We start from the raw sequence: 24,604 nt of genomic DNA, 5'->3' as shown, positions 1-24,604 counted from the left end.
ACGTGTTCTGATCGTAACAATCAGCTGATAAATTCAATTTGCTGACCCGCCACGCGTTACTACAATTGAAATATTACAAGATATTTCTTCATGCGTCACTGAAATAGCTCTGTTGATTACTTAACTGAAATAAACACTGCTACTTCTTTATTATAACAAGTTCTAGTAATACAATTTTAAATGCCAATGAATATTATTTAGATATTTGTGCTATACTTAACCACTTTGTAGATGCAATTCAGTTCATATCAGTGTATTACTGTCATTATTAGGACTGAATCAACAGATAAATTAACAATCACAATACACATTTGAATATCTTAGCCAAATTTGCAGGTTATTTAATAGTATTATTTGTTGCTTATTTATTGTATTTCCTTTTCTAGATCGAATTTCCGCAATGAGCTTCAACTCCGACGTTAAACGCAATAGTGTACAGAGAAACACGATTTCGTATTGTTATGAAATATACCATATCTGTAAGAAACTCTTGTATTCATTTCGCCAAACGTAGACCATTAATACGCGCCCGAGTTATATTTAGAACGGACACGGTATTTTTGTACAATCATTTAATGTCACGTGATGGTTTCTCCCACAGAAAACCTTGTTTGCTCTCCTTATTAAACTAAAATTACCTCGATAAAATATGCAAAGAGGACCAATTTATCCTTAATGGACCCGAGTCTGAATCAAGGCGAAGGTTTTCTCCTGTACCAATTATAGCACAATTTGTACACCAGTTTATTACGCAGTTCGCCACGCCATGCCATCCTCCCAGGCGCCCGAGCGGTTCCGCAATCTTATAATGTACTGAACAAACAAACCGTCCGCGGCTTAATGCGATTATTAACCATAATAAAGGAACAGCTCCTTGCATCGGACACAGAACAATTTGAGCACATTAGAGCCTGGCAAGTCATCATGTCCTAATTAGGCTTACGTGCGGCCTATCAACTTGGCTTTCATCAGCTGATGGGCCTAAATACACTGTAGACGTTTTTCATGTCATTAGGATTATAACGCAATAACCACTTAGTAGTTTTAAATTTTTTAAGTGGAAAATCTTATTGTAGGAATTAATAAACTTTAATACAATATTAAATATTTTAAGCTATTTCCAAAAATATGTACTAATTTTACGTTTTAAAATTTGAAAAATATATAGAAATTAAGATGTGTTTGCAAACTTTTATTTTAAATAAACCGAAGTCTAAGCTATATAGATCCTACTTTAATTTAACAAGTATTTAACTCTTTTAATATTAGTAGGTAAGGTTGCGCAATCAATTTTGGGGTTGGAAATTATTGTAAGAACATTTTAAAAATTGATTAGAATTAAATTTATATATCATATGTTAACAAAATTGCGATTATTTATTTATTTATTTTATAAACGTTTATAGACTACTCTGCGTGAAATTACAGGCCATTAAAGTAGAACATTTAGGCCATTTTGTAATCAGGCCCAAATAAAAACGGATAGACAAACATGAGAAATTGTTACGGTATGTACATAAGCTACAGGTTCAGGGAACGACATATTTTTATAAAATGCTGGCTTTAGGGAAAAACGTATTTATACATTAAAGGATTTAGGAAATTACATCTTGACATGTTTTTAATATTATTTCTTAACAAGATAAAATGTTTTTACAAATACAAATATGTTACTCCCTGGACACTCATGTACATACTGTATCAAATTTACATTTTGGTATTGAACGTTTTTATTTGAACCTGGTTACAAAATGCCTGTAATTTCACGTTAAGTGATAAAAATAATTTTCTCGCCTTTTCTGTACTCAGACAAATAATCTTAAAGAGCACCATTGTTTGCGATTATGAATCGTAAGCTCAGTTGTTTATATGATGGTCTATGTTGTCACTGAGGTGTTAGAGCTCATCGTGTGTTTAGTGTTTTGAAATCTGCGAAAAGGTATTTTATAAAGGTATAAAAATCAATGAAGTCACTGAATGTGAGCCTCTATTTTCTGCTGCTTAAATTAATCACGACAGTGGTAGTGCGTGGAAGCCATCTTTGAAATCCAGCAGTGGGATAAAACCACCACCAGAGCTACAGGGGCTGCTCGAAGTCAGGTAATCCGTACTCTTCATCCATGTGGGTACCAGCTTACATCGTACCGTACCTTCATTTCTATTTATATTCATAATCCTATTCGCCGTCGTTATATTGATAGCAATGTGAAATATCACGTTACAGATAATCGGGCCAAGGTTGACAGTGTGATAACAATAGAAGAATATTAGGAGACCGATAAGATTAACAATTGCTTTGCACATTCTATCTTAAAATATAAACAGTTCCTTCAGTCTGTGTTAAATTAATGTGAAGTGTAATGCACCGCTTTAAAGAAAGGTTTTTAATCTCATTTCGATCTAGAAAAAGAAACAAAATATTGTTGGTCTCAGGACTAAATACAAACTATTTGGTTGAAAACAAATTTTTCCAAATACTATAATAGACGATTCATGGCGTATATATCGAGGTTAATATACACTGTTGTTATCCGAGTTATGTGAGACAAAATTGATAACGGTTAACTCGGCTAGTTGTGGCCGCTGGAAGAACATATTTGTCCTAGTATCGCTGTACGCCACATTCGGTGTGTGGTCGAAACCTTAATGCGTGTTAGAGGTTTGCAATTATTATTCATAAGAGTCGATGTTTGCTCAGTGTGCTATGGCCGATTGTTCACCGGCTATGAAGTTGTTCGATGAATTTTAATAGAGGATGACGACATTGCTGCCTCGTCGGAATCAGAAATAGCCAATTAACAAACCCTGGCTGAATAAATTAAGATGAGGTCATTCCTGAAGAGGGGCAGGTCAGAGCCGGTTTTCAAAGTGCTCAAGTGGATTCCTGTTACTTGGTCAGCGTTAACATAATCAATGGCTTTGGTTTTAACATTTTACAACATGTGTCAATTAGCTAAAGTTAAAGAGTTCTAATAAGCACATCAATCTATCGTCTGATCAATAATCGCAGCTGAGTCATGCAAAGAGATAGAATAATTGAGGATTAATTACAAGATCAAAAGAAATTGTTCAAAAGATGAAAGTTGAACTAAACCAAGCTTTAAGTTAATAAATTCTATAAACATACTAAATTTTCATTAATTAATGAAGTGATTCTTCTTTGCATTTCAAAACCGTAGCAACATTTATGATTCATTGGTAAGATTGTACTGTCAGTTGTAATATTTAAGAGGCAACATTTTAATAATGAGGTAGGTCACATCTGGCGTTACTTTTCTGTTTGGTAATGGTATACTTAAAACATCATATTATTTGAGTTTTTGTTTTATCATAGCTATAGAAGAAATACATTTAAAAACTATATATCTCTCCAACACCACTAAAATGTAATTTAACAAACGTATTATTGCTTATAAACGATACAACCTTAATTTGGTTTCCTATGATTTTTGAGGGACGCATCTCAAAATTGTGTAAGCTACGTGTTCTCGTCCAGTAAGAGCCAGAGGTCGTCTATTTGCAGAGATTGTTACAACTGTTCAAGAGATGTTCAGAATCCTCTCTTGTTACCTTTTCCACAATGTATTTATTGTTTAGTATTATTATGCGAAAGGCAATCTAATTAGTGTTAGATCCGTATGCCAATTTTTAATGTATAAGGACGCAACCTGGTTTTTTTCTTCAAACTGAAGAATAAATGTTTCCTAAGAACAAATACATCGTCAGCTGCGCTAAGTTTTGTTAAAGTTGATATGAGAAGGTTTCAAACGGATTATTAATAATATGAAACAATGTTTTCCTCTATGGTTGTATTATTCCAGCCTTGTAAAAATTAAAACTGACCATCAGATAAATATAGTTTATATACATACAATAGTTTTATCACCCTCAGGCAATTAAATAAAGATACTTTATGGTAAACGGATGTTCAAATTTTATTTACGGGGGGCTGTAGGCTGTTTTCAAGTGTGACAAGCCAAGAAAAATATGATCTGAGAAAAAATTTATCGTTTCAAATTTTTTTTCTTTTTTTTATATTCACCTATTCGTCCTCCACCAAAACTAGCGAAAATCGATCGATTTCTTTCTTAGAGTAAATTTCTCTTAATTTTAAGATAAAACAGTTGTGTGCTTTTACATTATAAATTAGTTGTTAGCTGCTGCAATACGATTTGACATTCCACATTTTGACAATATTTAATAATATTTTCTTACAACTCAATTCAAACATTTTATTACACGCAATCCTGCACAATTGTTAAATCGGCCTCAAAAAATAAGAATCCTATAATAATGAGCGGTTTACATCCAATAATCAACTTGAGAGCCATGAATAAGGTAAAGTTACTCATGTTAGTAAAAAATTACTATCAATATAAAATAATACTAAATACCAACATAATAATATCTGCAAATTCTACAATCAAAATAGTGGTTGTTCATCTCTATAAATAATACTTGAAAAGCAATAATTGCCAATCTTATCGTTTCCACAATAATTGTTTGCGTTTATCAGTGAACTTGTCCAATTTAGCCACATGTAACATAACCCTAAGCCAAAAAAAACTTTACGGCTCTGTGCTACATGTTGTCTACATTATTGTGCGATTACGAATCTTGGCGAAAAGTCACACGAATTCTCATAGTAATGTGCTATAAAATATGATATATACAGAAACATATGTTTTTAAATCTTTTTCATTGCCCCATTTATAAACTAAACTAAGAAGTTTTGAAGAATTTTGGTGCCTATTCAAAGTTACATTCTTTATTACTTAGGTCCATAGATGATGGTGAAGTATAGCACAGAAAACTAATGGAGTATTTATGGAACTGTTTCAGACAGCCTAGCGTTTGTTTCACGCCGTGTGGCGAGGATGTGGTTTAACTTATCACGTTCTTATATAAGAAACAGGAAAGAATTATCCATTTTGTGATTACTAATTTTAGATATTGCTTGGTTTTCATTTTCAACTATATTTATATTTTTTTATTTTAAGATTTATTTGGCCTGACAAGAAGAGTAAACATACTGTATTATGTTTGAAAGTAAATGATTCTTTATTCTTTAGAATAATTTTATTCCGTTCATGTCGCCTCTGAAAGTTTAATGAATATTAGAGTTTTTTCTATTGTGGATTCTTGATTTTCTACAATATGGTTACTACAATATTATATAAACAATAATTCCGGGTTATATTTCAGGAAATGAATAGTTTGAATGCAAATCATTAACATAGGCGGAATAATTTACGATATATAAGTTATTGATTTTGTATTATTAATACAAATATAAATAATTATTAATCATAATAAATGCATTTTATTTAAAAATTTACTTTAACTCATCTTTGAATAAGCTAAAAATAATAATTAGCTACAAGTTCTATTATTAGAATCTAGCTATTACCCACGGTTTTGCGGCAATTTTCAAAATTTAATTCTGTAGCATACACACTAATAGTATATTTAAATTATTTGGAAAACGTTAATGTTTTACCAAGACGGATTGTGGTTCTACGCATTTCCTCTTTTCACAGAAAAAGTTCACTAATTAGAAGATGCTACACACTTTGTTCCAAGGAGATTAAAGTTGAAGCTATTAATATAGTTTTTATTTAAGTGCAATAATCCAACTTCGTTCGTTTAATACAAAAATATATACATCTATAATTTTCCTTTAAATATTAAGACATGAAGAAAGTAAATGATCAAGCAATTTTATTGGAAATTTGTAGTTATTGACTATTTTCAAATTGGTTTCAATTATTCTAATTATTGAAAGTGTATACCGTTGGTAGTATTTTGGTCTAACATCCTTTATCGTGTCACTTTTTTAGCATCGTGTCTACCATCGTGTATCGTGTCACTGTTGTAAGAGTAGACCTACTCTACCTAATACTTATAGACCAGGTCCACCAATCCTTTATCATGTTAATGATGTAAGACCAGGAATTCCATCGTGTATCGTGTCACTGTTATAAGAGTAGACCTACTCTACCTACTACTTATGGACCAGGTCCATCATCCTGTACCATGTTAATGTTGTAAGACGAGGTCTTCCATCATGTATCGTGTCACTGTTGTAATAGTAGACCTACTCTACCTACTACTTATGGACCAGGTCCACATCCTGTAGCATGTTAATGCTGTAAGATCAGGTCTACCATCGTGTATCGTGTCACTGTTGTAAGAGTAGACCTACTCTACCTACTACTTATGGACCAGGTCCATCATCCTGTATCATGTTAATGCTGTAAGACCAGGTCTACCATCGTGTATCGTGTCACTGTTATAAGAGTAGACCTACTCTACCAACTACTTATAGTACTTATGGTCCAGGTCCATCATTCTTTAACATGTCAATGCTGTAGGACCAAGTCTTCCATCGTGTATCGTGTCACTGTTGTAAGAGTAGACCTACTCTACCTACTACAGTACTTATGGACCAGGCCCATCATCCTGTAACATGTTAATGCTGTAAGACCAGGACTTCCATCGTGTATCGTGTCACTGTTATAAGAGTAGACCTACTCTACCTACTACTTATGGACCAGGTCCATCATTCTGTATCACGTTAATGCTGTAGGACCAAGTCTTCCATCGTGTATCGTGTCACTGTTATAAGAGTAGACCTACTCTACCTACTACTTATGGACCAGGCCCATCATCCTGTAGCATGTTAATGCTGTAAGACCAGGTCTTCCATCGTGTATCGTGTCACTGTTGTAAGAGTAGACCTACTCTACCTACTACTTATGGACCAGGTCCATCAATCCTGTATCATGTTAATGCTGTAAGACCAGGTCTACCATCGTGTATCGTGTCACTGTTATAAGAGTAGACCTACTCTACCTACTACTACTTATGGACCAGGTCCATCATCCTGTATCATGTTAATGCTGTAGGACCAGGTCTTCCATCGTGTATCGTGTCACTGTTGTAAGAGTAGACCTACTCTACCTACTACTTATGGACCAGGTCCATCATCCTGTAACACGTTAATGCTGTAAGACCAGGACTTCCATCGTGTATCGTGTCACTGTTGTAAGAGTAGACCTACTCTACCTACTACTTATGGACCAGGTCCACCATCATCCTGTATCATGTTAATGCTGTAAGACCAGGACTTCCATCGTGTATCGTGTCACTGTTGTAAGAGTAGACCTACTCTACCTACTACTTATGGACCAGGCCCATCATCCTGTATCATGTTAATGCTGTAAGACCAGGTCTACCATCGTGTATCGTGTCACTGTTGTAAGAGTAGACCTACTCTACCTACTACTTATGGACCAGGTCCATCAATCCTGTATCATGTTAATGCTGTAAGACCAGGTCTACCATCGTGTATCGTGTCACTGTTATAAGAGTAGACCTACTCTACCTACTACTTATGGACCAGGTCCATCATCCTGTATCATGTTAATGCTGTAAGACCAGGTCTACCATCGTGTATCGTGTCACTGTTATAAGAGTAGACCTACTCTACCTACTACTTATGGACCAGGTCCATCAATCCTGTATCATGTTAATGCTGTAAGACCAGGACTTCCATCGTGTATCGTGTCACTGTTGTAAGAGTAGACCTACTCTACCTACTACTTATGGACCAGGTCCATCATCCTGTATCATGTTAATGCTGTAAGACCAGGACTTCCATCGTGTATCGTGTCACTGTTGTAAGAGTAGACCTACTCTACCTACTACTTATGGACCAGGTCCATCAATCCTGTATCATGTTAATGCTGTAAGACCAGGTCTTCCATCGTGTATCGTGTCACTGTTGTAAGAGTAGACCTACTCTACCTACTACTTATGGACCAGGTCCATCATCCTGTATCATGTTAATGCTGTAAGACCAGGTCTTCCATCGTGTATCGTGTCACTGTTATAAGAGTAGACCTACTCTACCTACTACTTATGGACCAGGTCCATCATCCTGTACCATGTTAATGTTGTAAGACGAGGTCTTCCATCGTGTATCGTGTCACTGTTATAAGAGTAGACCTACTCTACCTACTACAGTACTTATGGACCAGGTCCATCATTTTGTAACACGTTAATGCTGTAAGAACAGGACTTCCATCGTGTATCGAGCCACAAGTTTTATCAAACAGTTTGACCTTCGTGAAACTTCCGGACCCATGTTCACCATTTTTACATTTAAAATAAGCTCTCACGTTGCATATCTTCGTGAATCACCCCTTATTTAATTGTTTAGCAACTGGTTTAAAGATTTTCATTGATTTGTAGAATCGCGGCTCTTTTCTACACTCTAACTTACCAGTTAAGATATCTTAATATTTACAACAAAATTAAACGTTTTGACGTTTGAAATAAACATTAATATCAGTTTAAACAGCTGATACCGCTATTGTGTTTGTGTTATTACCCGAAACATGCTGCTGACGTACATGTGTTGGTTTACAATGTAGCTATGTTGTAGACTTATTTTTCGTGGTATTTTTTTATATTGCAAGAGTTTTTCATTTTGTGAGAAGTTTTTTGTTCTTATCTTTTCCCTTCTGACATGCACCTTCTGTGGTGCACCTTCTTATACATTCCCTAGAATACAAAAGCAATTATGTTTTAATATAACTCAAGTTTTCTAAACAAATGTGAATGGTTCTACGACATAGTGAGAAATACACCAACAGTCGGTATAAAGTGTGTTTTAAAACCATCAAGAATAATCAACAACCCTCATGCAGGCCTCTCCAATTAAACCAATTACTAAAACAACAGGGATAATTGAGGAACCATCCACCGTTTAATCCCAACGTCCCGTCAGCTTGTCTTCTTTCATAATGCTTGCCTGTTGAGGTTACTAAGTGTTATTTCATGCCTCCTCCTGTATCAACACTAAATAGGTGTTCTAATTTTTTTTAATAAACCATGATAACACCTTAACTATTAATTTATATTTCAAACTAGTGTTTAATTATATAAAGCCATTGATTAACCTCTATATATGCACATACTTAAGAATTCTTTGTACTACAGTGATAAAACGAATATTTGTCCACAATATACAATTTAATTACGAATTTATTTACTCCCAACCTGTTGGTTATAATTTTTGGAATTATTGCAAATGTCAATTATTAATATCAGAACGAGTTTCATTACATAGAAACTTACCATATTATTAACAAAGGTGTAATTTTTCGTTAAGGTACCAATAGTTATATAGAAAAACAAAGATGGGTGCTAATAAAACAGGGGGAACAGTAAAATGGGGAGTAACAGGCTGCTTGCCGTATACAAAACAAAACACAGTAGCCAGTGACAACATTGTTTTAGAAATTCAAGCACACCTTATATGGAACAATAAACTAAATAAATAAAATATGATAATAGAGCACTATTAAATTTGTAATTATGTGTTACTAGACTTATAATGATACTTTTGCTTGAATTGATAAAACTTTTATATTGTAAAACAATTTTAACATACAAATCGTATATTAGAATAGAAAGGAGGTGTCACAAACGTACTTTCATTTTTAGAACAGTTCTATAGTGTCATTATAAATTGTCCAAAGTTAAATTTACTGTGATAACAAAGTATCAAACAATTAGAAGATTACTAAACTGCGGCGAGGTGGAGCCCACGTGGTAACCGACAATCCGCAGTAGGCGTTACCGAGGTCAACGTGTTCCCGTCTACCTTCTGCCCGACACACCAGCTTTTATCCACAATTATAGGCAGATTTTGGATGACTTAATACGTACTCTTTGTAAGCAATGGCGTATACTGTTGTTGGCTCATCACAGCATTATCATAGATGCTACATTTATAAATGCCTTTATATTAAAATATTGTTTTAGTAGTTGAACTAGAAGGGCTTGTCATCCAAGTCAAGATAAAAGATAGAAATGATCAAAGAAACTAAAAAGAAAATACTTAAAATCATCCTCATCAAAATATAATTCCTATACTTAACATTGTGAAAAAGGACAAAGAATAACAAGAGTTTCCTCGTGGCGTCTACGAGACTTACTAACGCCAAGACCCCACATCTATTGATGTGATATTATTATAGGTTGGTCAAAAATACTCTCTACACTTTCAGGCAACTTGTATGACAAGTCTTTAAGATGATGGAAAACTTAAGGATACTACTGAGACTGTGAAAGATGTCGTCAACGTCAAATCTAATGAGTTTGGAAAGCCAGAAGATAAAAATTAACTGCCGAAAAAGTGATGGACAAGAGCTCTTTTCTAGTTTTAACTTAGGAGTGCAAATGTCATCAAAGAGCCTAAACTTTTTAGGGTAAATTCTGTTCCCTTGCTACCTAGAAACGATGCCATCCTGTCCCCTCAACAATTATACGTAAAACAAGCGGAAGGCGACATTTGGATGTCCAGTGTCGAGCCAGTACCCTGTGTCAAGAGGCCATGCTGCTCACACGGTACACAGTTGAAATCGAAATCAAGTTGGTCGAATCAAAGTGCTGCAACACGATTGTTGCTGATTTACCTGAAGCTATCTGGAGTATGCCAAAAAAATTGTTTTTTTTCGTCCTGAAGACACTGTAGCCAGAATATGGCTATAAGAGTCAAAGATCCAATACCACCAAAATGTATTTTATTCTGTTATCAATCAGATTAAAAGTGTATTGGGTAATTGTTATGGTGCGATAGAGATGCAGTGATGAGATCATCTGTCACTAAGGCTATCTTTGTCTTTTTGTCTACTCTTTAAAAATCCATTAGTATTGGTGCAAGAAGTTCAAGCTCCACTGTTATTTATTAATCACTATAGTAACTCACTCACTATAATATTACTCACTTCTCATTTCTACAACAAATGTAGCGGAACTGTAACCTCCGGGGAGCCGGGAGACATGGCATGCGTCTCATGACAAAAATGGGGCCAGAGGTTGTCCCACGGAACATGTTTTGAAAATGTAACGTCTCAAAATATTGTTTTTCTGCGGTGCAACGGAACGTTGTCCCGCATAAAGTCCTTATTGTTACTGGTAACGTATAAATATCTAATAATCAGCAGCAATTTCTTGACACCTATTAAATGTTAGTACAATTTGCAGCATTATAAAATTATGCCTTAGAACCGTAATAGAAGTGTGAATGAAAGTAAAACTCAGCGTGGTACTCGAAAATTGTGCGCAATTGTGTCGAGAGTACTTGTTCCTTCGATATCACTGTTTTTATCAAAAGTTTCAAGATCTGTTTACCTTTCGTGAAGTTAACTATAATTCAGTTCTTGAAAATTACAATTTAACGGTTACTGAATTATTTGTTAGAGCCTAACAATTTTCACGTATCTATAAAATTATAACTACTAATGCATGTACGCATACATTTAAATACCTAGTTCTACATATTTTTATTCTTGAAACAACTAGCAAACTTATATGTTACAGGTCACGTTTTGGAACTGTAAAGGAATTATATAAAATAGAGAGTGATATTCCTAACCTTCGCCTAGGTAGCTTTGGCCCTGCACCAACTGCTCTGACAGGACCTTGGCGGTGTGGTTGCCCGCATTACTACCACATTGTAGGTTAAGTAACTTCCGTTTAATCTTGACTATTGTTACATCGTAGACTATCCTTCTTCCAATCTTATTGAACATGAACTGTACTTGAATCGTCTTTATTAACGATTACCTCTAATCGTTAATAAAGATCTAAAATAAATATCATTCGAAATTCTCAACTCTGTCCAATTACTGAATTAACTAAATTATGCAATTAATAAAGTGAGTTACATTATCTTAATGGCTATAATAGACGATTGAGGGTACACAATGTGGTCGGGAAGATTCAGGAGCGACAACCAAGGACAAAACGACTGGAATTAATGAGCAGGTTCAAAGTAACAATCGAAATTATCCACATCCATACTGTAGAGAAATTTTACAAAGGACTTAACAAAACCGGTTGTACAAGTCTCTTTGGCAGCTGAGTCACGGTGACATGACGTCATGCTTGGTTTTAGTATGCTGGAAATTTCCTCATCGTCGTTTTATAAATAATACATTCACAGCATCTAACTTCTCACACTGGCTACTTGTATGTGTTTGTTAAGTTTTCTCTATGACACTAGTTTAGAGAATAGAAATGTCCTTATTTATACGATATATCACCACTCATTATGAAGTCTAATAAAAAAGGTTAAACAACCAGTTAAATGCCGGTGGGGCAAAGTTAACAGTCTGATAACCAAAGCAACCAGTTTGAAAAGTAAAAAATATATTCTTGATTTTTTGTTTATTTTTATTTTTTATCGATTTTCACCTTGTAAACAAGAAGTGTGCATTTTTAGTACATTTACAGGCAATGACTTATTATGTACTCGAATTTACCGTCGTCTATTCAGCATTTAAAATACTTAAAATAAAGACTTGACATTATGGAACTGTACTAAAATAATAGTAGCAAAAATAAAAACTACAAAATGAAGCCTATTTCTATAGCAAAACAACCAGACTTTATTCAAAGGCGATATAACATATCTTTTATTGCTGAATTCGTTATCAAATTTCTATATTTAAAATACCATTTCAGATCATTAATTTGAAATTATCGTTCACATTTTCCGTTTTCAAATATTGCGGCCTTTATAAAATGATACACACAATAAGACGTGCGATTAGGTACGACATTATAACAATAGCAAATGATATAACTAAATATCAATAACTACACACCATCTCAATCGCATTCGTGAACATTAGGCACGCCGTATTATTAGTCATTATAATATGAACATTATTATATAATGTCTTTATGCATTTAGGAGATTGTGATGTGTGCAAGTATGTTTAATCTGCCCTGCCGGCGAAATGTTTCAATGGAAGGATTGATTTTACAACCCGTTACACAAAAGTACGTAATAATTTGTCGTGATCAACTCGCAATATAATGCAGCACTTTACATTCATAAAGTATCTGTATATTTGGTTTTTAATTTCTTGAAACTTCAGAGCAACTTAAGATAATTTTGTATAGGCTTTGAAAGAATTTCGTTTGGTCCGAAAATAATATATTCTTTTATTCTTAGCTCATACAGTGATAACATTTTACATAGTTAAAGTTTATATTATGTTTTTTTCATTTTTTTATTTTAGCAATTAAGATATTATGTCCTATAATAAAGATGCATAGCAAGTCGTTCAAGAACGAACGCAAAATTCTACTACCGTAGTAAATAAGACGTTACCAGTACAAAATGCACATTTTAAGTGAGTAAATTGAAGTAAACATTTATTTATAATTATATAGATTATAGTCTCGTTACTCATACAATATTTAAAAGGCCTCCCATTTGATCACTATTTTCGAAAAGAATTTCATATAGTATCTTTGATTTAATTTATGGTTACTTGGAAAATTCTAACTTCCGATCTCGTTGTCTAGGAAATACGTTCGACATATATCCTAACATCAACATCGGTACTAGGATGGAAAGTAATCTTTATTGAGGTCAGTCGTGGTTATTTAAAGGAAACGGAATTTCTGAAATCTAAACCCTCTGATATTTGAGCAACGGCTTTTCTACGAATTTTCTTATGCATTTTGTACTATTTCATTTGAAAAAACATTCACTGAAAGTGGTCCATTACCTTCGTGATAGTCCCTGAACGCAACAGAATGAACAACAATACTTTAGAGCCTTTTCCCTTTTCGAAGCTGAATCTGTTATAAATCCTTTTATAATAGTTTACGTTGTATACTGCGTTGTATTTGTAGTATATTTCTCTAAGCCTAGTTATATATATATATATATATATATATATATATATATATATATATATACTATAATAAGGAAAAACACCTATATGTATATATACATTATACATATATTAATGTATAATGTATATATATATATATATATACATTTTTTTCTAATTGTAGAAAAGAAATTGGGCTACATACAGCACACCATTGTCTACAAAATGACAGTATATGAGGTTTATAGATTTTGGTAGTTAAACTTTGTATAAATGTTAAATTGCGTATAAATACAATAATCCGATTTCCCGTCTTAAAAAATGTCTTGTAAATTTGTAATGATAAAAAAACACACTGATATTTATTAACATTCTTAATTTTCAGGAAATAATTAACTTCTTATACACATAAAAAATGTCTAAATATATAACTTCATCGAAATTATAAGTTTTTTGAAAACTGAAACTCTGTACGAGATAATTGTGTTAATAAATGACAAGCTTAGATTTATTTTTATAACGGAATTTCACAAAGGAGTTCACTTATAACAAGGATTGCACCAACAGCAATCGGATTGTCCTACGGCTGTTATAGAGTTCATATATTTAATAATAACATATCTTTGAATAATAACTTTCACTTCATCATGTAAAAAACATTACTTCTAAATTTGAAAAAGGAACAAAACTTTAAATAGCACCAAATTTGATTAAAATAATATAAACGTTTAATAACATTCAGTGACAACCGAATAGAACTAAATGGTATTGAATAACAACTTAACAGAAATAATTGACCATATTTTTGATGACTGTCATTGCTAGAGAAGACGTCAAATTAATAAAGAATATAAATGAGTGGAGAATTATTAACAGAATGTCTAAAAACATTACTTGGTTCGATTCAAAACACAATAATTAAGAGATGGATATACCATATTGCACACACTAATATTATGAGATAACCCTACCGCTCTGTGCAGACCTGACAACTGGGGGGTCCCCGTGTCACGTGTCAGTGGGAGGTCTGGGCCTGCAAGCGCGGACAACCGGCAAACCGCGATACCTGCAAATTTGTGGTCAGTAAAGGGAGAAGAATGTGGGGGACATTAACTCCCCGTAAGCGCTCACTACACACATATTTTGATGTGGTATTTATTTTAACTGAACTTAAGTTTATTGTTACAAATAAACGTTGGCGAAAAGTAGATAATAATATCTTATGGGGTTTTACTAATTAATTTTAAAATAAACACTCCAATATTAATTAAATTTTATTTGTGTTAGGATTTTTGATTTCAATGATAACGTCAACCCCGCATAACTGAAATCAAATATATATAACAAATTTACCCAATCTACACATAAAAAATTATTTGACTGAACTTTAGAGAACCATTTCGACCCCTCACGATTTTCGAGAACGGATCCAGCTATGAACATGAAACTTGGAAAGCTCATCTCCGAATTCAAATGATACAGAATTCATTTTATCCTCGAATTTTCCAACACCCCGATAAGGAGACGAGCCGAAGGCGAGTCTTGTTATAACTTGCCGTTCTCTAATGCCGTGAGACTGTGCAGACATTTCGTCAATCACCCGGTTCCACCTAACCCTAGCCGAGGCCTTTCTGTTGCCACCCAGTAATCAGTAAGCAAGTGTAAAGGAAAACGAAGGCCGAACATGTAAGTATAGGAAACATGTACACAACATCGCAGTATGGTGGTGACCCACTGTTGACCGAGACAGTGCAGACGCTGAGGGTTAGTCGCAGGCCTCGGACCCAAGTGTCTGACATCCATCAAGAAAACTGCCTCGTGGACAAATATACTGCCTGACCAATAAATCCTTTGTGCGCCCTCACACACCACCTCCTGGAACTAGAAATGACTTCTCTCGCCTTTCTCCAGTTTCGTATCCGTAGTCTTCTATTATTCTCACGTTTTTCTTATTTTAAATGTATTCTACGAGTAAATCAATTAGAAAGACATGTCACCAAGTATATAGTTTTAGATGAAGTGGGTGATAAAGTATCTAACAGATTATCTAAAGAATTAAGTGTCGTTTTAAATTTACTTTATATTCATAAAAAAAAACAAAAACCTCCCACAGTTTTAAGGTTGAGAAATAAGTTTACAAATGTAGTGATAGTTTTACTAATATATGGCTGAAAAGGATACGTTGAACGCGATTTGGACACTTATATGCAATAGTTGAAATTTTATGAAAACGATCAATCCAAACGAATTTTTAAAGTTTTACTGAGACCCATGAACATGTATAACAACCTACGACAACCATACACTAATTGTTAATTTATTATTTCGCGCACTGGAAAAATTATATAACGTTTCAAGCTTATTTAAAGTGGCTGAAATACAATGGGTAATTTGGAGATACAACCTATCTAAACGACTATTAAACTAGCTCCAAACGACTCGGGAGAGTGCATCACAGTGACATATGGACCGAGAAGAGTAGAGAGGCGATAGTGACAATATTAATTGGACCAACCACAAATCACAGAAGTGGGATCAACACCCTCCTAAATACTTTAAACCTCTCCTCTCGACGGTCTGTGGCTGAATAAGCGCATTACTGAGCGATCCATCAGTACGACTGGAGTATTACCATCACAATGCGAGGTTCACCTACCATAGACCACACACCACTTATTGAGATGTTCCGTGTCTCGTGGCTTTCCAAGTTTACCGACTTTTGAAATCAGGAATTAAACTTTCCAAACCATCTTCTAAAAAATTTCACATTTGGGATTACCATATCTATATCCTACCATAGCATAGACCACTTATTGAGATGTTCCGTGTCTCGTGGCTTTCCAAGTTCACTGACTTTTGAAATCAGAAATAAAACTTTCCAAACCACCTTGTACAAAACATTCTACATTGGGGTATACTATATTCAAAGACATTATATATGATAATGCACATAGTGTTAGTCAATAAACTCATTACTGAGGGATCCATCACTACGACTGGAGCATTACCATCACAATGCGAGGTTCACCTACCATCGACCACACACCACTTATTGAGATGTTCCGTATCACATGGCCATCCATGTCACATTTAAGTTCACAAACTTTTAAAATCAGGAATAATACTTTCCAAACCATCTGCTACAAAAATTCTAAATTTGGGAATACCATATCTATAGACATTCTAGATGATATTGTACATAGTGTTAGTCAATAAGCGCATTGGTGAGCAATATATCAATGTGACGAGCATTACCATCACAATATGAGGTTTAAGTACCATCGACCACACACCACTTATTGAGACGTTCCGTATCACATGGCCATCCATGTCACATTTAAGTTCACAAACTTTTAAAATCAGGAATAATACTTTCCAAACCACCTTCTACAAAAATTCTAAATTGGGGAATAGCATATCTATAGACATTCTAGATGATATTGTACATAGTGTTAGTCAATAAGCGCATTGGTGAGCAATATATCAATGTGACGAGCATTACCATCACAATATGAGGTTTAAATACCATCGACCACACACCACTTATTGAGACGTTCCGAGTCACATGGTCATCCATGTCACATCCAAGTTCACAGACTTTTAAAATTAGGAATAAAACTTTCCAAATCATCGTCTACAAGAATTCTATATTGACCAATACCATATTTAAAGACGTTCTATATGATATCGTGCACCCGTGTGAGTCAATAATTGAAAGTTATAAATATAATGACAAGTACTTTCTCAGGGTTTGAGTTGTTCTTTGTTATGTAACGATGCCAATGTTTCAGGTCTTGTGAACAAACGTACCAAGCTATCAGCTGCAAGAACATAAAGGCCTTAACAGTTCATTATTGTTATCATGGCATTAAACTTGAGCAATTTAGATATGGTGTCGAAACGTTAAACAAAAGTAATTACACCAATTTACCACGGTTACGTAGATATAGTACAAAACTTACTCACAAGGAAACTAAATGTGAATATATCATGGACACTTACCACTTACAATAACACTTGATAGAATGATCAGGAAAATGTTTGTATAATTGGCAATCATGACCCAAAACCAACCCCTTTCGAAAAAATCACTGATGGGCTTAGACAGTATGACAATCACATTAAAACAGTTTCTCAGATACTTACGAAGCTAATTAAAACATATCTATAGGCACAGTAATATATACTTATTAAGGCTTTTAGCGCGAAGGCAATGTTAAAATTAGGAATAGTTATGTGTTGCTTATTAAACTTTGGAGAGAAACAGGGAAGGTTATAAAAATTCTCAGATAATACAAAAATTTTACAAATTATTAAATATAAAGATGTTATTCATAGAGTTTATCTAGCTAATTGTACACGATGTAAAACGCCATTCCACCTCTAGCTGCAGAATACAGTATTACATTTTGATTACTGATCGATTCAATATCTCCTAGTAATGGTCGGTGACATATCACTATTGCTACTTTTTTAATCTATCTAAAATGGTGGACTTTTATATTGAAACATCTTTATCTAGGATATGACTGAATATAGTGTGTAACATCAAAATCCTTAAACAATGCACATTTATGTATGTTGTAAGGGTTTCCGATATTGGAGCTTTAATGGTATAGTATCTGGATACCTGGAAATAATATTCAGCTTAAGCTTTATTTCTTCACAGCTGCAACTAAGCTGTGAGTTTATTCGATCAACTTTCGTTCGGGATTTTTTTCTTAAACGCCAAAGGCCTATTACATTCCTGAATACAAAAAAGAAGCATTAAGAATTTTTCAATCCAAGAAAATCTGTGAGCATATAGAGAAATATTTGGGGAATTTTCAAAAAATACTAATTTTTACAGTGTCTATACGGAATATAACAGAACGAAAAGACATATTTGTATGCAAACTTATGTTGGTTTATAACATACTGCAAAAAGGCACTTGAAGTTAATACAAAGTTCCTACGGGCAGTGAGCGGTCTGTCTACGTGTCGGACTTTGGATCTGAGTTATAGATAAGACGAGTGCAATCGTGTCCATCAACGTACTTTGTACTAGTACCATCTACCTTGTATTTTATCGACTCTTTCTTATTCCGTTTGGTCTGATTCTCACATAGGCCAGTGGCCCATGAGAACGGGCAGAATAAGTTTAATAAGGGGATCAGTCTCTAATTAAAAAAGAATATCTTTTATCTAAACTATTTTTCATGTTATGGACACAAAATTTCTAAAATTGGTTCCTTCTAGAGTATCAAGAAAAAAAAACAAACCCAACCAAAAACCTATGACATAATTTCTAAGAAAGCGCCATAGCAACAACATGGAATAAATAAGAAATTAAAACAATTAATGTATATTCAATTAGACATTCCTAGAGGACGGCCAAACATTAAATTTATCTTTCTCCTGAATGTGCCTGGAGGGATGTTTTATGAGTACTGTATATCCTCGGCAATAGCTAGTATACACGGGTTTACATGCAAGCTATAAACATTAAAAGAGAAAAACACTTCACAATGCGGCCAACCGTTATAGGCGAGAAGTCACTAGAACATTAGAGGTAACACATTTCTTTGCTACCCAATCAGTAGTTCTTAGATATGTTGCATGTCGACTCGAATGGCGTGACCACATTATTGCCACCTGTGAGCACACAGAGTTAACGATAATGACTGGAAAATGTGTACAGCAACTCCTATATCTGCTACTTGAAGAAGACGGCAACTACAAACATATCTGAATACAATAGGCGTGGTCTGGAAGACTGCAGTCATAACGTGATAGACGGTGACTGGCTGTACCTGTGTTACGTAAACTGGCTGTGTTCTAGCCAGTGTATCAATCACTGTAACCACGTAAGCGGCCATGAACAATATCATATGGTGAATTTAAAAAAATTAAAAACAATCCGTAGTTTATGGGAAGACCTCTACTAGTTGACTGCTTCAAAATGGGAAGTTTTAGAAATGAATAAAGGTTTCTGATATTTTCTGACGTGTTACGAAATATTACGTTTCGAGGATTGAAATTTACCCTCTTCTTTGTGTGTCAAAACTGTAAGGTATAGCCCTAAACATATACAAAAACTGTGACGATGAACTTCCCATACACTAAAGTTTACAACAGAATATGTCGCACTACAATGGAAAGCTTTTGCCCGGACATTAGCGGTATGATGTAATTTGATTTATTTTACCCTGGTAGACTAGCTTCATTAAAAATATATTATTTGTGAATCCTTTAATTTAAAAACAATCACAGGTAAGGAAAAGATCGCTATGACGTGATACATTTATAATTGTGTGCATAAAATGTTTACAATTAACATTAGGAATACTAAATGGTATTTAGTGTAACATGCAAAAGCAGCTGAGTAAAAGATAATTTGCCCAAACACACAAACTTCCATTTTTAAGACAGTTTATAGGCATGTTTATACTGTTACACTAAAAAGTTAATCAGCCACAGTTATCTTTCTTTACGGTGGGTAATCATTACTTTCATAAGGAAAGCTGTAAGGCCTACAAAAAACATTGGGTCATTTTAACTTCAAATGAAAGAAGGTTATTAACTGTCCGATTTGTTATTTATATTTCTGCTTAATTGCTAATAGTCTGAACCAACTTTTATCATGGTTTTTATTATTTGAATAATTGCTCTTTCATAATGATAGTAAACTACCACCCAATTATATACCCGGGATAACTGCTAGTATTCAGCAGTTTTTATAAAATAAGGTTTTAATTGGTTTACATTTTTCACGCAATGATTGGCTTGAATAAATGTTTCCACTTTTAAAAACAAATCTAAGTAAGCGTTGTATTACTTTTGAATACCGGCGAGAGAATGCTCTCAAATATCATGATTAAACCTGTGCCATAGTAGCAAAGAATGTAGCTTTCTATGTCTTCATAGAAACCAAACTGCAATTACATGAGACAATTGTTACTTCCTAACCATGTAAGTGACTTATACTTTAGAAATTTCTGAACACATTTAAAAGATACGGTTTAAATTTTTAATGTTAATATAAATCTGCATATTACACAAAAGCCAATTAGTTGATATTTTCTTCACCCTCTTTAATTTTGGTTTGTACCACTTTTTTAAAGAAGGCTAGATTGTAATGTATGTATTACATACATAACGTTTACATATACAGAGTACATGTTACATAGTATTGTTTAAAACATTAGACTTAATAATTCGTAATATTATACATTTTATAATATAATCAGATTATTGGAAACATTGGTGGAGATTTTTGAAGTTGAAAGAAGAAGATTTCTCCAATTTTTTTATAGACATAAATCAATATTACGAGTACGTCTGTGTTTGTGGAACTGAATATTAATACGTAAACTAGCCTTTAAAGAATTTACTTCATATCTTACACGATTTTTTATTAAGATTATATTATGTTTTAAAAAAGTATTATAGATACAGATTGGTTTAAAATACAAAACTAAACTTACTTTGTTAAATAGTAAAATAATGATTAAAATCCCTTTGAAGAATGAATTTTATTATTTGATACCTAGGTTAACAAGTCAATTCATAACAACGTAAACAAACAGCTAGTAATGCAAGTGTTGTAGTTAGTGCCTGATGACGGCAATTGCAATAAAAACAAACTAGAGATGCTAAACGTCTGACAGGGAAGGGTTAACATAATTTTGAACAGAGTCGTACTTATTATTTTTCAGCCTATATATTGTAATCGATTATTATAACATAGTGTTGTTAATTAGAGTCTAGATACTATTTCCCCCTGCGTTGGAAATAAAAAAGATAGTAAGTTTCATTCCCTGAAATAAAACTTTCCGCGTCAGCACTTCCGATATGAGGTAAATGCTCGTAATCCAAGAATCTTTTGTGCCTCACTACTTGTCCAACGCAGTTAACCGTGAAGAACAAAAATAAATGATTGTGGTTCGCAACTTCCGAGATTCGATGATCTCATTGAGATATCAGTCAGTAGATTGTCGGGCCGCAACGCAATAATCAAAGCTACCGCCAGAACGGGGTTCCCGCAATACTAGTCATGTGCTGATGAGTGGTCACAAGTATTTCCGCCAGCCAAGCATCAAAGTCAGGATCACTAACTAGTCAGTCCGTCATTCTCGTCCTTCATTCTGAGGGCTTATGGTAGGTCACGACTTTTTTCCCACATACGTATCTTTAAATGCTTTTTTAGAATGCTCTGTGCTGTTGTACTATTCAACAGGAATAAAATTTACAGCTCACAATATTTCCCAAAACAATTCCCACCAACGACACGCAAACTCTTTAAATATTCACAGTACCTTTCATATTAAATATCCAATTTGATAGGTTTATAAAGCGGGTGGGAACATTTAATACTTATTCCATATTGCTCATAAAATCACGATTGCTTTAAAATACTTTAAGTCAATATAACCAAACTTTTACCTTATTTGCGCATTAGTAAAGTGTTTTCTTGTAATTGCTATTAATAATTATCAAATATTATTGACAAATAATACTATAACAACATATAACAAACAACAATACCGATGTTAATAAATAAACGGTGGATTTGGAAGAAAACAAAAACAATTTCAACGCTTTTTGAGTTTTAACGCCAAATATATGTACAAAGCAAACAGGTAATAAAATGTAAAATTTAAATCTTGATCAAATGTGTTAGCTCTAAACGCAGATTAAAAATTGATGGGTTAAGAAAAATTATAGTTGTGGTTAACTTGTGTAAATGACACGTGCCAATTTTCTACTTTCTGATATGTAAATAACACACTACTGTCGATTTAAAAGTATTCATATCCCTTTTAATTAAGATGTGGATTAAAACTTTAAACGAAAACAAAATAACTACCAACATTAATTGGCGCATGACACACACTTGGAGTCGCCGCTGACTTAAAATGGTGGTTCGCTTACTCAGTTCGACATCTTTAGATTGCTGTCAATTTCGTTCGATCATTAAAAATTGTAATTTTCTGAAATCGTTGATTGCAAATAGTTGATTCCTTGAACTTCTTGATCCTAATATAATTACTACAAATTTTTGATTTATACTCATTTTTAGTATTTTACACAGACTGAGGAAATGAAGAAAAAAATGTTAAAGTTTCAAGTAAAGATTGTGCTCTGTTATGTATTACAAGTTTGATTATCTTTTTATTACAGAGTTATACCTGAAATATTTTTACTCAACGTAATTGTTTTTGGTCTAGGTATACATAAACCTAAAGATAAGTTATTTTGAAAATTAACATTGCTTTAAAAAGGTGAACATACCACTGTTATGGGCCAGTAAAATTTTAAACTTACATCATATAGATGTATAAATTAATACCCTCTTGTAGGCAACTTGAATAATATTTGGCTAAATGACTAATACAATGTGTGGTGTGTTTTCACATTCAGCCCTTAAAATTTATTTGTTGACAATCTGTCTAATTTAGCTTCTAGTAGTTAATAATTATGAATGAAGATTATTTTAATGTTAAATTTTCATTAATTTAGCGTAAGGCTGAATATATTAAAATTAATTCACTTTGTGTCATTTCAATAAACTAAAAAATTATTTACATCCTCGTCGTAATTATTATAGGCTTTTTCAGGTACTGGTTAAATATTTTATTCACTAAACATATGTTTATTTTACCTTTTAACCATAAAGCATATGCTAAACATTTAGCTACATCAGCTGTCAACGCTAAAATGTGAAAGATCATCTTAATTCGAAATTAAACTTACTAATAACAATCGATATGTTAACCAGTATTTGTTACAATAGTAAGGCCTGAAACCCAAATTGCTGTAACTTGCAACTTTTGGGTAGTACTTGACTCAGTAAAAAGCAATACACAATTATAGCTCCCAAATAAATGAGTTAAGCCTTTATCGTACACTATTATAAATTTACTGTCATTAAGGTTGAAATGTTTATAGCCCAGGTGCGTCATATATTGTTTATTACCAAATAATGACATTGCATTCATTAGTGACTTTAAATTTAAAATTGTAGTACAATTTAGATTCCACTTTTAAAATTCTAGCATACCCTACAGCATTGATGGAAATCATGTCAATAACATAATACAAACAAACGATAAAGTTAAATCATTCTTTTCAACAGACGCTCTCTTATCAAACCTGTCATCTTCTAATCAAAATTATCTGACGTTTGTTTACAAAACAACAGTTTTATCATATTTAATAGTCACTCACCATAGCATCAGACACAATTAACGAAGAACATTCGGGTAAGTAATCCAGGCAAACACTATAAGTGAATCCACACGACACAGGTACACAACACAAAACACAATGACACAGATCCTCTCTCCTCGAACTACGATGTGAGACTGAAGAGCGAGGCGGGCGACGCGCGGCGCGGGAACTGGAGGGCAGTGGAAGGGGTTCTGTGACGTCACCGCAGCCACTTGTTGCCGACCCAACACATGTTCACACCACACTCATATCCTGGTCTCTTCTCAAGGGATGTTTCCACTAATTTACAACTTTATCCTTAAAGTGATAAACTTTGTCATTTTAAAATTTCCAACAATATGGCGTGCACCAACAGGAATGTAGTTTTTATATCTTTGAGTAATCAGATGTAGTTTATTTTCGAAACATTCATAGTCGGATCTCAGCAACCTTTAGATAAACAAAACATAGATGACTAATACATTACAATATTTTGAACGAAAACCCTAAATTTAAGATGAAATGTTTAACATTTATAATGTAAAATGTATAAAGTTCGTATCAAGAGTAAATCTGGAATTTTACCTGTTTTTGTTATTGATATATTTCTTTATAAAATTATATGTAGTCTACTGTTATTGTTGTTATGTTAATTTGTTGTTGTTATTTGTTGATTTGTTTCTATTTTGATACCTTGTTACTCGCTT

The 24,604-nt window shown here is 33.6% G+C and overlaps 1 protein-coding gene across 1 annotated transcript in view; it reads right to left on the bottom strand.

Moving 5' to 3' along the window:
* The window catches only part of LOC124360707 (rho GTPase-activating protein 7), a 366,867-nt gene extending 342,827 nt beyond the window's left edge, over positions 1–24,040 (bottom strand). The window contains exon 1 of the mRNA XM_046814537.1: positions 23,916–24,040. The gene's annotated coding sequence lies outside the window, so the exon portion shown is untranslated. The remainder of the gene's footprint in view (positions 1–23,915) is intronic.
* Positions 24,041–24,604: the final 564 nt, after the last annotated feature.

This window comes from Homalodisca vitripennis, chromosome 4, assembly GCF_021130785.1.
Source record: "Homalodisca vitripennis isolate AUS2020 chromosome 4, UT_GWSS_2.1, whole genome shotgun sequence".
Classification (NCBI taxonomy): Eukaryota; Metazoa; Arthropoda; class Insecta; order Hemiptera; family Cicadellidae; genus Homalodisca; species Homalodisca vitripennis.
The sequence above is the reverse complement of the archived record's forward strand: the minus strand, read 5'-3'. Positions and strand labels throughout refer to the sequence as shown.